We start from the raw sequence: 18,446 nt of genomic DNA, 5'->3' as shown, positions 1-18,446 counted from the left end.
TGTCTGTGTGTGCCCGTCTGTGTGTATGTCTGTCTGTGTGTGTCTGTGTGTATATCTGTGTGCTGTGTGTGTCTATGTGTATTTCTGTGTGTTGTCGGCGTGTGTGTGTGTGTGTCTGTGTGTAACTCTGTGTGTTGTGTGTATGTGTGTGTATCTGTGTGTGTCTGCATGCAATCCTTTGAGTCAATAATTAATTATCTCATTGCATATATCAGAGAATTGTGGCTCTAGAGATGAAACTGGCCTACGCTCCCAAGCTGCCCTGTGTAGGGAGCCGTGTGTTGAACCAGGACTGTCTTTCCCAAAGGACAGGGCCTAATTCAGGACCCACTGAAGCAACTTCAGTAAAATGACTGTGGCATGCCTGCCTGTGAGAGGGCGAATAATGACGATGACAGTAATAGCTGTCAACCTCATTGGGCCACTCTCCTCACTTAATCCTCACAACAGTCTAGTATTTTCCCCATTGTACAGAAAAGGATGCTGAGTTTTGAGAGGTTAAGTGACTTGAGCTTTTGAATGTGGCATGGTGGAGGGCCAGTCGGACAGCAGAGAAGAGGGAAGGTGACCTGGCCTGCAGGGTTGCTCTGTGTCTTGCGGGGCCTGTAGCTTTTCCAGCTTTTGCACTTAGAGCAGAGCCCTGCAGGAGTGGCCTGGGCGTGAGCTGTGCTAGCGTCACGGAGAATCCGCCTCTGTGTCCTTGTTTCTTTAAAAGATGAACCTTTTTATCACTTTTATTAGGGAGAAATGAAAACCAGCGATAAGAGAGCCCTAAGATAAGGCTGTCGGTGCCAGGGAGCACCTGGGTTTAGCACCTACAGAGAGGTTTATGGTTGCCACTGCTGCACTGGGGCCTAACTGCTGAGGTCCAAAATGGTCCAAAATGTTTCTGTTAAATTGTTTTGGGTCTTTCTAGGTTTTAAGAAATATTTGCTTTACCTGCCAAAAAGCAGGATCTGTCTAGCGTCTGTACAATAAACACAAGTGAAAATGTAATCCCATATCAATTAAGATGTGTAGAAATACACCTAAAGCACTATGTATTTATTTCTTTTTACCCTACTTCTCTCAAAGTGGATCTGTGATGACCATGTAAACGCAAAGTCTTGGAGTATCCAGCATACGTGAAAGGCGAAGTTGGAAAGGAAGTTGTTAGACTTCTCTATCATAAATTCCTCTTCCTGTTTTCACTGTGGACTCCTAGTAGAAACGCATGACCCAGATGTTCTCACTCCTTCCTCTGAGGTCACCTGTAATCTCCAACTCAAGGACTCTCCCAGAATCCGTGGAGCAACTGCCTAAATCTTAGGCCCTTGAAAACATCTGGGCAACTGGGTCTCCTGACAGGATAGGCCAGTCTCCCCAGATGACCAGTGGGTGGCAGGAGGCTGCATGATGAGGCCCCCCTGCCCCCCGCCTGGCAGCCCACAGCTCAGGAAGAGTGCTCTGCAGACTGCACAAACTTGGCTTTTGCACCAGGCAGCTGCGTGGATGACAGACCAAGAGCTATCGCTCCCAGGATAAGAAGCTGGATGCTGGGCGAAGCCAATTCATTTTTCTCCTCATCAGTCATTGGAAACTCGCTTCCACAGATTGATTTCCAAAGGAATAAATGTTATCACCAGATGTCATCCTGTCAAGCAGCCCTGTTCAGAAAAAACTTTTCCTTGGTAATGGGGGAAATTTGACTTCAAGGAGGCAGTACACAGCGGTGTGCAATGGGTTTCATCCTTTTATGTTACACACGCTCTACTGTGAGTTCTCAGTGGCTGCACTTCCTATCTCGTGTGCAGCTTTGCCACCATCGCAACATAACAGATGCCTTATGAGGCCAATTTCATGGTGTCTGCTGGCACCTCTGCACTCCCTGAGCTACTAGTGACAGTTACGACAGGACCGGCCGGCTAAGCACCTGTGGCATCCAGGCATGATTCAGGCAGCCACACTGCCCGAGGTCTGATGGAAGTGAGACCTTGGATCACAGACTAGTTTCATTTCCCTAAATTAAGATAACTCCATGCAAAACCAAGACAAAACAAAATGCCATCCACCAGCTAAAAGTTTCCATCAAAATTGGAATGAGTCTAAATGCAGTTTTCACCTCAAAAATGACTTCCTCATTATTACAGTCCACAGATATGAACAGAAATGACCATTTCTATGAAAGAAGATTTTATGAGAGGAAAGGACAAGGGAAGTAGGGCTGAGGTGCATCACGGTCGGGAGAGGGTCCTCATTCTGTTTACCATCACCGAGGACTAAGACGCGGGGCAAGTGCTGGGGAGGCAGGGCATGAATTTGCTCACAAGGTCACCATGCCATTCATTACTCACTGTACGATACTGATTTTTGGCTATAAATTGGCCAGGTTAGTGATTCCAAAACGAGGTAGAGTAAAAATGAGCAGCACAATTCCCAACACAAAGCAATTCCATTTTTAAAAAGCACAGAAAAATGATTTTCATCATTTCAAACACGGAAATCAGAACCAAAAAAACATGGAAGGCAGTATCTATTCTCATAGGACATGACTGACAAGTGCATTCGAAGCTTGGTTGCAGCTGGAGGAGCTTACAGGCTTAGGTGCTGGAAGGAACCCAGGGGACCCCTGAGCTCATATTTTCTTCTAGATGTCAGTTAAGGAAATCAAGACAAATATAGGCTGAGTTTTCAAAGCCTCATTTCATTCTGCATTCTTTTGATTAAAATAGGCTCTTGTTTTGAAAACACAGGGCAATCTAGGAAGAGGCACATAAAATAGCCAATTACGTGAACTCTGTCCACGTGGGTTTCGGACTTTAGGATCAATACTCTAATTGGTTATTCTTAAAACTGCTAGCAATAAAAAGCCCTCCAAATTCCTAATGTCTAATCCAATCTTGAAATGGACAGATCTTTAGTAACATCATCAGAACCACGTTTGTTATCTGCGAATTGCTGGAGATACGGTGCCGGCCCCACACCACCCGCCGGCCCTGCCTGGAGTGGCTGACGCCAGGGCAGGCTGAGCTATCATTAGCTGGGCACAGGGATGATGTGCATCTGCCTGTCATGGTGCTCGGTGACATCTGATACTACAAGCTTGTTTTGATCTGGCAGAGAAGATATATGAAGTTGATGCCATAAAGCTATTTTGCTAAATAAAACAGCTTTCTTCAAAAACTGTCTTGACAATAATATAATAAATAAAGAAAAGAGTTCTAGGGAATGAAAATCAGAGTCATTTTATTTGCTGAATTTGTGGGGGTGGGCAAAATGTAAGAGGGTTGGGCTCTAAGCCTAGTTTTGATTGCAAATGCCCTACACTATGAAATCACTAGGAAATTGGAACCTGAATGTGGCCACTTAAGTGCAGGCCTCAAGTGAGGCAGGGACTAATACCACTGATGCAAATCTTGCCACAGTGATTAAGGCAAATGTTCAACCTGATGGGGAGCCACCCAGTCTCATCCTCTAGGGCACTCCTGGGCTCCTCAAATACATTGTAGGACTCAGCATCTAATTGAATTTTCAGGCCAAATGCAAAAGGAAGGGAGGGCCAGTTTACAAAATTTCACCTGCCAATATTGTGCTACAGGGCCTGTTTTCCTCCCCATTCTGTTCTGAGCAGAGCAGAAACCACAGGTAGCATGGAAGAAGAGAGGCAGCCTGCATTACACAGTTCTCTGAAAGTTACAGCCTGCTATCCATTAAGGAGCTGTACAATCAAGTTAGTGGGCCGCAACCAGAACATATTTTTAAAGGAGATAGAGTAGACTAGGAAATGCTAGGAGTAGATTAATCATTAATAAACCTTCATTAGAGTATGTATTATTTTGCCAAACTTCAGTTCTCTCTGTGTGTGTGTGTGTGTGCGTGTGTGTGTGTGTGTGTGTGTGTACAGCGGGTCAGGGCTTGGATAAATTGCTCTATGAGATCCCCTCTGCTTTGAAATCTTCTGAGTGTGAGTCTCTCCAGCTGCACACAGCTCCTCTGAGGCTGAAGTATCGTGCCAGCGACACAAGCCTGCCATTGTTTAAGTGCTACTCCTGGGCCCCACTTGTCACTAGTCAGGACCAGATTTTAGAACATAGTAGGGACTTGTATTGTCAAGTAATGGATCTCTTTCCACCAATAGCTTCTACATTTCTCAACTTATTCAACTCTCCCTGGCCTTACTCTCTGGAAGGTAACCAGGAAGCCTGTACTGTCGAAAGGAGGTGGGAGGGGTGTTGATGACTATAGGCCCCACCCCCGACCCAACTGTGGCCTCCCCACACCCAGCTGTGGCCTCCCCACCAGCTGCAGCCTCGCCTCCCATTCCCTGGCTGGTTACAAATCTTTGGCTTACACATCTTTCACTGCGTTAGGAACCACTATCACCAGAACCTTTCAAGATGGTAGTTTTCATCACTTTTTACCCCATAGTAGATAATTACAGATGAAAGGCTTATTTATCGTATTTCATCATCATGGCGCTTTTCCTGACATGACTGATCCTTTTCATTCAAAAGGCCCATTTTGCAAAGTTGAGGGCATCCTCCTTCAGAATGTGAAATTGTGCAAAGCCAATACAAAACAAAATTAGAAATTGGGGTCTTTAAGTTAGAAATTGGGGTCAAAATATTGCCTCTATCACTTGCCAACTCAGCAATCTTGCACACTGGTACCTCTCAGGGACAGCTGAGAAGTCAGATGAGGTCAGGACAAAGTGCTAAACACAGTGCCTGAACCCCAGAGGAACATTATATGTCTTGAAAAAGCAAAGTCGCATTTAATAACAATCTCATGTACAAAAGTATATTGTGAACATCATAAAATACCCAAATATAGGTTGGGTCCATCAACATCAGAATGCATTTTTCAGTTCTTCATGGTTCAAATGAGGATTTCTTCCACAAGTAGGAGTATTTCACTTTTTACTAGCCTTATTCCTTAAGCCAAGATTATTGTCTTTAGAAGAAGGATGTTTTTAAAACGATAAGATATATTTTAAATTTCCAAATAGTTAGTTACATATGGCTTTCTCAGCAGACAAGCCTGGCCATTTTTTTGGCATCTCGGGCTGTATGTCTGAGCTCTGATTTTCAATTAGGGTTTAGCACGGTATTTTTTAAGAAATTAGGTGAACCATTCAGGTCATAAGATTTATGGTTTTAGTAAATCACGTGCTTTCTACCCTTTTAAACGCCTTCATGTTACACTTTATCATCTATTTTGTTATTATAGCTGAATCCTAAATAATATGGCCAAGTCAAGAAAATCTGCACATAGGACCTTGAAGACGATTCATGTGGCAGCAAAGGACCCAGGGTCTGGGAAGGGGCCCAAGGTCAGGCGCTTCTTGGCTGTGTGACCTTGGCTAGCGGCCTTTGTACTGCCAACTTTTTCATCAGCAAACAAGCACTGTGTACCCTGGAGATCATTTGAAGTTCTTTAAAAAACAGAAAAAGGACCCGATCATCAAAACTAAAAATGCACATACAGCTCCTGAAAACATGAAGCACTTTGGGAAGCCGAGGCGGGTGGATCAAGAGGTCAGGAGTTTGAAACCAACCTGACCAACATGATGAAACCCCGTCTCTACTAAAACTATAAAAATTAGCTGGGCGTGGTGGCACGTGCCTATAATCCCAGCTACTGAGGAGGCTGAGGCAGGAGAATCACTTGAACCCGGGAGGCAGAGGTTGCAGCGAGCCCAGATTACGCCACTGAACTCCAGACTGGGTGACAGAGTGAGACTCCATCTCTAAATAAATAAATACATACATAAATCAAGTAGAAAGTATCACTTGGGCTCACAAAGGTGAATTTGAACTGAATGAGTCCTTTGAGCAGCTTGTATTGACAGGAAAGAGGGCACCCTGCATAGCGGGTTAGAGGGAGGCCCCATGGAGCAAACCCCGTGTGGAGGTCTCCCAGCCTGGCTGGAAAGAAACGTGGGCTCTGGCAGGTCAGGGAAGGGTGAGAGGTGGGCCTAACTTTTGGATCATGTTTCAGACAAACCACAACGGAAAACACATTTTTGAGACAACTAGAGATGTGTCAGTAGGCTGGTTTTCGGGTAACAAGAGATTTATGGCTAAGTTTTAAGTTTGATGACAATATTGTGATTATGTTTTAAAAATCATGCTTTTAGAGATTCATAACGTGAAATGGAGATAGTGTTGGGTGAAAGGATGGGATTTCTTGGATGAGACGTGACTGGTCTTAAAATAGTTCAGATATGGAAGGACAGATGTGAAAGAAAACAATCTTGATGATTTGGGGTTCTGGATGTGTATTAAAACTTCTATGTGTAACTAAAAATTTAAAAATTCCTCTATTGAAAATCCTTTTTGAAAGGCACCCTCTGCCAGGCCTCCCTAGCAAGTCCTCCTTTGTGTGCACAGAGAAGCACGTATGGACAGTGCCCAGTGTACGGGTTGCAAAGCCCAGAACAAGCTAAATCCCCTTTTTAGTGACAACCTCGTGGAAGATGAGGGAGCCATTACACACATGGGACCAACTTACACACACTTCAGTTTAAAAAGCCCTCAAGGAAAGTGAAATTAAGTTTAAATAAAAAGCAAGTGGCAAAACGATATGCATGAATGATATAAGCTCATATGTACAAAAATAGAAACAAAACCTAAATGACTGACTTTTATTTGTACACATATTTGTGTGTATGTAAAATACACAGAAAACATGCTGGAAGGATTCTTCCACAACTCTTGACAGTGGAGTGAAAGCATGGTTCTTGCTTTTTACCCTATAATTTCCTGAAATCATTATACTTTTTACAAAGAGGAGTATTTTTGCATTATGTAAGTAAAATACAGCCAAATAAATAAGTAAGTAAAGACAAAAAATGATGAGGGCGTGGGAGAGGCGGCAGGGAGGCCGGCTGGCCAGTCTCCAGAGCTTGATGTTTTCATCGTCAAAGGGACAGGACTGAGATGGATAACATTTTGGTTTCATCTGCGAAGGCCTTTCATTCCAGAAAGAAAACAGTGTCAGCATTACAGCCATGGGTTGACACATGGCTAAGGTCCCATTAGCGCATGAAGGAGGCTCCCTTGATAATCACAGGGAAAGTCAAATGACGGGAAAGGTCTCATGCCCAGAGGAACTCCCCTGTAATTTGTATTGTAATGAATTATTACCTTAACACAACTATGTGCCAGGCATCTAATTTGCAAGTGTGGACTTTAAAATCACTCTGGAATTATCCCTGTATAATCTGAACAACCAGAAGTGTGACCAGGGCTTTGCCAAGAGAGAGTTGCACAAAAGGGTAAACTGCAGACCGGGAAGTTCCATGTGCATGGAGGCGGTGGATGCACCGCGCTCTGCTTCAGGAGAAGTCCTACACACATTTTCTGCATCTGTTTTATAGACTGGACTGTGCACTCTTTCATGGGGCTCTTTGTGCGAAGGGGGCCTCCCCCATCCACTCCTACCTTCAGTGTAGGGCCAGGTCCAAGTGGAATGCAGCCTCTGAAAACATGGCTGCTTCTCATACTCCTTGGAGCCACACCACGGCTCCTTTCTATGTACCTCAGGGTTTGTGGGGGCTTTTTATTCAGGTGGGAGAGGAATGGGCACTGGGACAGGTGTGGTAGATGCCGAAGAAGTGGGAGAGAGAGAGTGTGTGTGTGTGTGTGTGTGTGTGTGTGTACCCTGCATTACATCAGAATGGAAGAAAGGAAATAGTATGTCCATCTATTACCTCCCTGTGGGCCTACCTCAATTAGCCATCAACACACATACACACCTATGTCCCCTTTGATGAAGGAATTAAGAAGGCCCAAAGTGACTCATGTCACTTCCTTTCTGTGGCCTGCAACTCCAAAAGCAGAAGAGGAGAGGACGAGGGAGGGTGGGAAGGCCATTGCTCCTGGTTCCAGGGTGCCCCTCCCCTTGCCTGCTCAGGTTCCTGTAAGCCTTGGCTGTCCGTCAGTCCTTTCCACATCTTCGAGGAGACTGTGCCTGACAGGGCTGGCTTGAAGCTGGGTGCCTGGGTGTTCATGCTCTATTAAACCCGATCGGGAAGTTTCCAACTCATCACAACATCACAAAGAGTGTGCAAGAAAATGCCGGCTCTCTTATTTCTCCTTCAAAGTTTGATTAATGCCTCTAGGAGGAACCAGAAATCATTGGTGCCAATAAAACATATTTTGCCATACCTTTTCAACATTTTACACACAACCCATGCTTCATGAAAGCATGGCTCTTACCCCTTTGGGTGCATAGAATAAGACTGCCGGATCGAATGTTTCTGAGACCTGCTCTCTAACATTCTAAGTCAGTAGGCCCCACACAGGGCCTGAGAATGTGCATTTTCAGTAAGTGCCACTGCTGATGTTGATCAGTTCTCTAAGAAATTCTGGGTTAGCTGTGGGATTATAAGCATATGCTCAGAGTACAGGTTTTTTTTTTTTTTTTTTAATAATTGAGAAACTTCTTAAAGTGAACCTAAAATGGTGTGAGTCTGAGGTGCTTGCTGGGCAGCAGACAAGCTTTGCCAGCCTTGTGTTCCAAGTGGAAACGCAGCATCCGAGCCGTCCTGTCTTCCCCCCGCTTGTGGTCAGCTCTAAATAGCATGCTCACAGTGCTGGGGGAAAATATTTTTCCCTGTTTCAAGTGGGCAGTGGAAGTAGTGAAAGCCTAAGTAAACTCTGACCGTTAGATAATGGGCCATTATAACTCTGGACGACTTCCTGAATGACCCTAAAAAATGACTTCTCATTTCCTGCCTGTAGAAAAGAGAAATATTAGGATAGTGTTGTGTGCAAAAAAAATGCAAGCTTGCAATGAGAGATGCAGAGAGTGAGGGAGAGAGGCACAAGGGGGTGGAGAAAAAGGACAGAGAATTTGAGGTTGACTCACGGCTTTGAAGGGCAAACAAAAAGAGGAAGAATGTCTGTTCTCCCATGGGTCATCAAACCCCACACTTCACACATCTTTCCCACGGGGCCGCCAGCTGCCGCCACACCACATCTGTGCTGCCACCCGAGTGTTCTGCCCCCACAGTGGAAGCGACCTCAGCGTGGCCACCTCTGCCTCTGGGGGGCCTGCCTGCTGGCCAGCGGTGGCCGCCCCAGACCCGGGTGACTGGGCAGCACAGTAGCCCGCCTGGGCAGGGCATGAAATTAACGAGGCAAAAGAAGCCACAGAGAGATGAAAGCATAGAAGAAAAAAAGTCACCCCGCAGCTCATATTAAAACAGAGAACTCTGCTGCTATACTTGGTCTTATTCCAAGATGCTGCCAGGAAAGAATTGGCTCACAGAAAAGCCACAGCTTCATTTTTTCCCATACTCAAGTGATACGTCTTTCCAGGGCTTTTTTCCTCAAAGGGAGCAAAATAACCGCCCTTTTCTGCATTACCATAGACTATCTTAAATAATTTTTTTACAGCTTGTAATGGCTGGTTGAGATACCAGCTGACAGTGTAGTGGATGAAGGCTCCGGGGTGCAAGTCCCTGGCTGTCCTGGCCAACTCTTTAACTCGAGCAAATTAGTTACTCTCTCTGAGCTTCCCTTTCCTTGGCAGTAACATGGAGGTATTGAGCAGAGAAACTGTGAAGCATTGTAGACACAAGATAATTCACAAAAATTGCACGGCACATAGTCAGCATTTGACAAACAGTGGCTCTCATAAGGTAGTTAATAGTGGTTTCAAACTAGGTATCAAATCTAAGGGAGAAAGAGGGGCTTCTAGGGGGTGAGGATGGGAGGGAATGGTCCAGTACAAATCGTAGTATTGTCAAACTTGGGGCAGCATGTTCAGGAGACGAAACACGGAGGCACATCTGCACAGGCTCAAATTCTACTTCTGCCACTGCATCATTTGGGCCACTGTGGCTCCTCATTTCCTTATCTTTAGAAGAGCTGGTGTGAGAATGAGCTGATTTAATGTGTAAAATACCTAGTGCCAGCAGACAGAAGGTATCCGCTACACATCAGCTCTGTACTCCACCCTGATCCTTCACAAATGTCGTTAGCAGAATTCCACCACACACTACTGATTTTATGGTATGGCTAAAACTAGAATTCTGAATGTTCAAGGATTCTTGGGCAGTTACTTCAGCAGGAGTTTTCAGAAAGTGAGAGAAATACTATTTATGAAGCACCACCCATGTGCTTTATTCTTTCTATATTATTAGGTTTTCATGATAATACTTTAGAGATAAGAACTTTCCTCATCTAATGGACAACGGAACGGGCTCTACAAGAGGGTGCGCACATTGGACTTGAGGTCTGAAGCCCACCCTGCTCTCTGTGCCTGGAGGCCACCAGCATCTTGCTCCCCGTGCTGCCTCTCCTGGAAAAAGAGACGCATGCAAATGACAAAGCACGCAGGAGCCACATGGAGGTTTTGTAAAATTAAAAGGATTTACATGAATGCCTCAGAGAAGGGGCAACTCAGTGTCAATTCTGACACCCCAGGCATGATACCACCGACACTGTGTCTGCTGGCATTGTTTTCCAACTTGGCAAATATCCTTCACGTGATTAAACACAACATGCCTGTGACATTGTTTTTTTTTCTAGCCAGGCTGACTGTTGTCCTCTGAGGTACTGTAGGCTTCCAAAGGCTGCTGGTGCCCTGACCTTAAGCTCCTAAATGACGATCTGAAGGACAAGGACCGGGGAAGGGAAGGAGAATTTGCATTTGAGCGTACCATTCTGTAGGTCATTCCAACAAAACAGTGCCTTCCTCCCAGTTGACTCTCCACTCACTGAGTGTGACAATGTGCCTGACTATGGCAGATCATGGATAGGGCTGTACTCCCCTGTTACTGAGAACCTGGACAGAAGAGAACAGGTGAGCCCCAGAGGCTGGAATGAATGGCTAAGAGCGTCTCAGGACTCCACTCCTCTGAAGGCAAAATCCAATATGCCAAATTCCTCTTCCTAACAAAAGCCCTTTAAATATTTGAAGACAGTTATTATAACTCCTCTTAGTTTTCTCCCAGATAAATATCCACATTCGTCTTCATCCATCACTTGACTCTTCTCAAGTGCCTTCCCCATCCTCTGACCATTCCAATTTGTAAACATTCCTCCCAAGTGTAGCCTTGTAACTGAACACTTCTAGTCAACAGAAGCTTGTTCAGCTTTATTACATCTCGTAAGGCAACTTGACCAAAATGCCTGATAAATATCACTCCCATGGATAGGTTATATGGCAAAGTTGAAGTTGCGCAGATGTAATTAAGATCCCAAATCAGCTGGTTCTGATTTAATAAAAAATGAAGTTATTCTGAGCGGGCCTGACTTAATCAGGTAAAGGCCATGAAGAATGGATGGAGGAGGCACATGTTTTCCCACTGGGCCTGGAGAAGCAGGCGGCTGTGCTGAGAACTGCTTATGGAGAGGATGGCCTCTAGGAGCCAGGACCTCAGTCCTACAGCCTCAAGAAACTGAATTCTGCTAAGAACCCAAGAACCCTTATGAGCTTGGAAGAGGACCTGGAGCTCCAGATGAAAACATACAAAGTCCCTAAGTACCCTGAGAACCCAGACCCTGACCCACAGAGACAGAGACAAGAACTGTGTGTTGTTTTAAGCTATGACATTTGTGGTTATGTGTGACGACCTTATAATTTGGGCTTATATCTCATTATGGTAAGCCAATCTCTATCTTTCATAGGGGCATTGGTTAAACCACCTTTCTTCCACTCAGTGTCTTTGTTACTGATTTGGCCTTGACCTTGTTATTAACAAACTCCATGATTTTGCTCCATTCATTTGGGTCTGTATTTTAGGATCCCAATCTTGCTAACCTATACATTCTAATCCCTTCCTCTTGATTTCTTGTATTCCAAAAACCTGGGGCACTCATTTAAACTGGCCGATTATTCCCAGGATGTTACTTCTTGACTCATCTAAGTAATCAACAGAGACATTGGGTTTCATTTTACCAAAAACTTCTCGTATATTTAAACAGTAATGCATGTCTGCATTATATTAGTTCACATATTTTTAAAACACAAATTTGACTAATGAGTAGCCATTTTTTTTTTTTCAGGAAGAAAAAGATTCACTTTCTTCAGTGGATGCAACAAAGATCTCCACTTCGCCTGAAAGTGATTTAAAACCATGATATTAATTGTACACACGTGCACACAGTGTGCCTCACCATGTGCCTGTTTTAGTTATACTGCGGACAGCTTTTCATGCTCTTCTAAGAGTGATCTACCATATGTTTTTCTCATAAGACATTCGCCAAAGATGACATTCAGCAGAGAGGTCTAGACCACCGACGTCAGGCGTCTGTTACAGTCCTGGATGGGGGAGGCCTCAGTGGAGTGAGTCAAGAAGAAAATCCCAGGGAAACCCTTTTCTGGAGTTCAAGGCTGAGTTATTGTCTAAAAAATACCAAGGAAGTGAACATGATTATTAAAATACATTCTGGAGATCATATGCTTCAGGATGTCAGCAATGCTGGTGACATTGCCATGGCTAATGCTACTAAATAAAGTCAACATCTCCAAGGAGGAGTGCAAAAATTACTATGTGTCATCAGTTGAATTGTTCAATAAGGTATGTTTAAGTCCTAACCTCCAGCACTTGTGAAGTAACCTTATTTGAGAACAGGGTTTTTGAAGATGTAATGGAGTTGAAATGAGGTCGTACTGGTATAGAGTGGGCACTGATTCAGTGATGGGTGTCCTTATAAGGAGATGGAAACACAGACACACAGAGAGGAATGAGAAGGCACAGAGACAGACACGCAGGAGAACGCACTGTGAGGACAGGGGTGGAGATCAGAGTTTTGCATCTATAAGGCAAGGAATGCCAAGGGCTGCTGGGAACAGGAGAGGCTGGGGAGAGGCCAGGGGCATCCTCCTTGGCAGGTTTCAGAGAGAGAGGCCCTGCTGACACCTCCATTTTGGACTTCTGGCCTCCAGAGCTGTAAGCAAATAAATCTGCAGCTTCTTAAGCCATGGAAGGATGGTGACCTGTTAGAGCAGCCCTGGGGAAGCCACACACTAAGGCTGCCCTGCACCAGATGTCTCAGGAGGGTCTCAGATAAGGCCGCTGCCCGGAGCCGCAGGGATGAGTGGTCTATTGTATGTCTACACTGGAGCAAAAATGAATCATGACATGAAAACAATGAAAACCCTGGATAACAATCCTCATGAAACAGGAAGAAACAAGAAATAATCATAGTAGGATGCTGTCCTGCTTTCTCCCGTGGGTGGTTTTGTGTCTAGGCAATCTCCTTTTTAGCCTTGGATGCCACCCACTGAGTTTAAATACAACTATTGCTGTGAATCTCCAAAAGGCTATAAAGTCACAGGTAGGAGACAAGGGAAACAAACAAACCAAAACACCAAAGCTGCTTATGAAGAAAATGTGGGCAGGAGTGGGGTGCAGAGGGGAGGAAAGGAAAGGGGGGGCATGTAGGATCGTGCATCCTTTACAAGTAGGTGGTGTTCAAGGACTACCTTTTTTCTCTTTGAGGTATCAGAAATGACCCAAGTTCCTTCACATATCCGACAGTCCAACAGCTTTCTCATCCTGATGCCACTTGGTAAGATCAAATAACTTTGGTTTGATCACTGATCCACTAATGTCCCCAGTTACCTACTTTGTACAGTGAGAGGAAGGCCCTAGATTGGGGTTTCAAACTGTGGGCCCCCACCCAGCCTGCATTGCGAAATCACTGGAGTGGGTGGCGACCAGCATAACAAGGGACACAAAGAAAAATAAACAGAAAAGAATAGACAATATCAGAGTGATATAGTAAAGGCAGAAAATTTAGATACAACTATATGTGTGCCATGATATTAAAAGGCATCTCTTACTTTGCTAAGGTCAAAAATGTTTGAAAGCCACTGAAATAGATGTTATCTGGGAAACTTTCCTGTGCTGGCTTTTTGTGAGCATATGATTGGCTCCAGAATTCCTTACAGAGTAAACTAGAACACACTGACAGCATGTTTTGGAAAGAGAAAAAAAGCTTGCAAATTAAAAAAAAAATACCACTCTCAAACAATCACCGACGAACTGTGCAGTGATGGCCCCTCCTCGCCCAGGGTTAGTGAGAGATTTGGTAATAGCCTGCTTGTCCTGGGAGCACGGAAGGATGGTTTTGCTTTAGCTACAGAGAGACTGAGGGGCAGAATTCAGGGGCTGATCCCACCTCTGCACGATGGCAGGTGGCTGAGGACGGGTCAGCTCAGGCATCTCAGGCTCTTGCTCACCCACGCCCCACTTTACCACCTGGCCTTTGTCGCGAGTCTGCAACACTCATTGCGAAGAAGAAAGGCAGGTCCAGTCTAAACAAGACTCCTTCATGGCAACAGTGTGAACAGCCCAGGAAAAGATGCAGTTCCCCTGCTCAGCACAGCCCCCTCCAACCGTCCACAGAATCGAGTATCTCAGTTAGGGTGCGCGGCCCTGGCCCAGACTACTAAATGATACCTTCTGCTGCCAAAAGTCCACGATTGATAATTCCCCTGTTAATCATTTCCACTCTGATCTGCAAGGAACCCTGCCAAAAGTGTGTTTCAAAATGCTTTCTGTTCAAATTAAATTGCTGTTGTTTTACATGAGGAAAAATTCTACCTGGGAAAATGTTTGACAAAAATGTGGCAATTAAGTGCACTTTTGAAGCACTTAAAATCCAGGATTGAACCTTCAATCTTTGATGTGCACCTTTTGCAGGGCATTTCTAAGTAGTGTAGTGGCCAAAAGGAAGCTTTATCATCTTGACTGGCACCCATACCTCCTGATAAATGACCAGTGTCACTAGATCACCCCTACGTCCTAGTACTACAGGGAAGGCTGTTCCACACCTGTCCCCACCACATCCACAACACAGTGAATAACATTTATTTTACCTTATTTTTAAATTTACGTAAAGAGACAGTATATATATATGGTATACAACATGATGTTTTGATATACGTATCCATTGTGGAATGGCAACATCAAGCTAATTAATGACTGTATTACTGCACATACCTTTTTTTGGTGTGCTGAGAACACTTAAAATCTATTCTCTTAGCAATTTCCATGTATACAATACATTGTCACTAACTACAGTTACCACGATGTGCAATAGATCTCTTTAACTTATTCCTCCTATCTAACTGAGATTCTGTGTCCTTTCACCAAATCTCCCCAAGCTCACACCTTCCCAGCCCCTGGTAACCACCATTCTACTCTCTGCTTCTCCGAATACAATTTTTTAGATTCCACGAAGGAGTGAGATCATGCCATGTTTTTCTTCTGGTGCCTGGCCTGTTTCACTTAACATAATGTCCTCCAGGTTTGCAAATGACAGGATTTCCTTCTTTTTTTTAAGACTGAATAGTATTCCATTGTGTATGTATACCACAAGCAGTGACTGGCAGTTACTAAAAACAAAACAAAAAGAAACAAAAGCTCCTGATTATTATAACGATTAAGTCTTGACATTGGCTATCATGTTTTCAACAAATGGTGCCAGAGCCACTGAACATCACAGGCAAAAAAAAGAGCCTTGACCTCAACCCTTGTGCAAAAACTAACTCAAAATGGGTCACAGATTTACATCTAAACACAAAACTATGAAACTTGTGGAAGATGACCTAAGAGAAAACCACAGGATATACTTTGGTGCAGACTTCTCAAACCTGACACAAAAAGTATGATCCATAAAATAAAAAAAAAAAAAATTGAAATATATTAGACTTCAAAATTTAAAACTTTTGTTCAGCAAAAGAGCCTGGTAAGAGGTTGGAAAGATAAGCTATGGACTGGGAGTAAAGATTTGCAAACCACAGATCTTTCAAAGGCATCATATTGAGAATATAAGGAATACTCAGAACATACAAATGCCCCTCCTGGCAACAGCCTACATGTGTTCAGCTCTGCTGCAGACACCTGGGGTGGGGGGACCCCGGATTTTCACATGACTGGGCTTGTTTCCTTCCTTTCTGTTCTCAGGTCTTAAGGTTCCATGGCAATGATGAGAACTCTGAATCCAGCAGGCCCGGGCCCAGGGTGGGGCACGTTCTTGGGCACAAAACTTAAGGGGGCAGCAAAGGACTCTGTTATCACGATAAACGATGCAGTATTTAGAAAAAAAAACCCTCCATAAAAATCCATGCTGAACAAAATATCAAAATGTAAATGCGGACAAGACCCAGTGAGTGCCTGTCTCAACCATCACTCCAATCCTGGCCCTGGAAGGAAAAAATTCAAAGAACACGTATTTGGGAGAAACAAAGGAAAATGTGCAATCCTAACACCGTCCATTTCTTTTCGTAAGTGCTTCTCACCACACCTTCAGCACCCACAGAGCAGGCCGCAACTCCTGCATCTTTAGCAGCAGGCCAACCCGCCCCTCTTCCCCGCTGCACAGGCCACCTACTCCGAGTGTGCATGCCTGGCTCTGGGCGGAGCACCTGCTCCAGCTCTGCAGGCCTCTCACACCCCGTGCCTGGCCACTCCGCTTCTGATCTTTCCTTCTACATCTCGAGCCCCCTGGTGGGAAGCTTTCCCGCCCGCCCCCACCCAGCCTTAGCTGGGCTTTCCCTCCAGCCTCAGCCCATGCCTGCCTCATTCCAGGGCCTCGCAGCTCGGGCCTCTCCTGGTTCCTGGAGGCTGTCCCTGCTGCCCGCCCGGCCCACGGGAGAGGAATGGACGAGAACTCCCCGAACTTAGGTTCTCTTTTCCCTTCTGAAGCCAAACGGAATAGAAGCACCCGCTTGCTCCTGGGGGTGGGGAAAGAGGTCTGGAGGGCCCCGGGCACCTGGAGTCTCCACCGCAGACGCGTGCCCGGCCAGAGACAGGGGAGTAGGGGCTGCATGCATAGAACCTTAACCTTCTGTCTCAGCAACACCGCTCCACTCCTCCTTGGAGAAGGTGCAGGCTCTGGGGACACGCACAGGCTGCCCAAACTGTCTCAGGATGTGCCCTCTCTGTCCTCCTGAGCACAGCCACAGGCCGTGGAGTCACCAGAGCGTCCACTCTCTCATCAAAGGGACTGGTCCCTGCGCGTGGGACCTGCATGGGCAGTGACTCGACGCCACAGATGATCAGTGGTGTTGCCCGTGTGGCCCCCACACTGACCAGTGCACGCAGACATCTTCCTGCACATGCAGAAGGACGCAGGTCAGTCTGGGCAGCAGTTCCCCAGGGGGGACCAGCTCAGAGGGAAGAAGGAGGACGCACACAAACCCTATGCACCGAGGCATCCCAGGGTTGGTGCAGCCGGCACACATGCTTTAGGAGTGACGAACACAAAGTGAAAAATAGTGTCTCTACGTAGCATGGTACCCTTGGGATGGTGCTGGAGCCTCAAGATACGGTTGTGTGGAGGGGGCTTCCTGGCACCGCTCTGAGCTGTAGGAGGTCCCAGGACAGTGTGGATGCGGGACGCATCCAGGGCCTATACCACCGACAGGGCGGTCCTCATCCCCTCGCTGCTGCTCTGATCCTTCTCGCCTCCGCACACGCCACAATACCGCACACACCCAAATACCCCAGGACAGGAACACCGCACGGTGGACGGGAGAAACCCTGCACAGTGCCCAGAAGGTCTGCAGGAGCTGCTTCTTCCCTTTGACTCGCGCAAGTTATTCTAAACTGTTCCTGGTCGTACTTTACCCCAAGAGAGCCAGCCACTGCCTCCCCCTCCACGCCCACGACGCCACCGGTCCTTGCAGATAGCGTCTCCCTGGTGCAGCATTACACCCTTGCAAAGCCCCGCTCGCCAAACAAAGTCGCGCTGACGGCCTCCAGTTCCTGCTCAGGGTTCAATGTCCAGCTCTTCGGTGCTGCCTCTGTTTAAAATAAAAGACGGGCCGGCATCCGGAAACTACCTCTGCCAGGGTTTCTTTTTTATGAGTATTTAACCCATTCCCCCCGCCCCAAGCACCAAAGCGTTTCTGCAGCCCCCTGGAAACCTCCCGCTCTTCCATGAGGGCCTGGAGTTCTTGCACCACCTGTTTCCTAGTTCTTTAGCAGTCTTGGTCTTTTCGGTGCAAGCAGCTGCCCTACCCTGAGTTGCGCTGGCTTAGTTCCACTTGGAAGTAAACATTTCTGTCGTTTAATTATATCATAATCATGCTGGAAGGAATTAGACCAGCAAGTGTGAGGCAGGCTGTGCAAACGGACACGCAACACACACACACTTTCCACTATCACAGAAAAAGCGGAGGACACATTTTTACTTCCAATGTAAAACGACAAGGCCACGATCAGAAAATTAAGTGATGAAATTTTACTATGATTTATATTGTGCTGAATTTTATTCTATTTTAGCCATACAGGAAGATAATTTCACAGCCTTAAGATGATATTTTTTGCTGAAATTTTATGTAATGATTATCAAGGAATTTTTCTGTGTGCTTGAAGCCCCGTGCTAGGCACACTGATGCCTCAGTTTAAAAATACCACACCCCACACAGAATATAGGTCAATAAAACTGCCATATTTTCTGCTAGGCTTACAGAGGATGAAGATTGACTGAAACATC

General features: G+C 45.6%; 1 protein-coding gene across 4 annotated transcripts in view; it reads right to left on the bottom strand.

Annotated features, from left to right (window-relative positions):
• Positions 1-18,446, bottom strand: part of LOC105493061 (epidermal growth factor receptor) — a 192,741-nt gene that overhangs the window by 115,354 nt on the left and 58,941 nt on the right. The window contains exon 1 of one of the 4 annotated variants that reach the window (XM_071095193.1): positions 8,854-8,877. The exons of the other annotated variants lie outside the window; for them this stretch is intronic. The gene's annotated coding sequence lies outside the window, so the exon portion shown is untranslated. Of the gene's footprint in view, positions 1-8,853; positions 8,878-18,446 lie in introns of those variants that run through there. 4 annotated transcript variants of the gene reach the window in all.

The sequence above is a fragment of the Macaca nemestrina genome, chromosome 4, assembly GCF_043159975.1.
Source record: "Macaca nemestrina isolate mMacNem1 chromosome 4, mMacNem.hap1, whole genome shotgun sequence".
Classification (NCBI taxonomy): Eukaryota; Metazoa; Chordata; class Mammalia; order Primates; family Cercopithecidae; genus Macaca; species Macaca nemestrina.
This window is presented reverse-complemented; position numbering and strand designations above follow the sequence as displayed.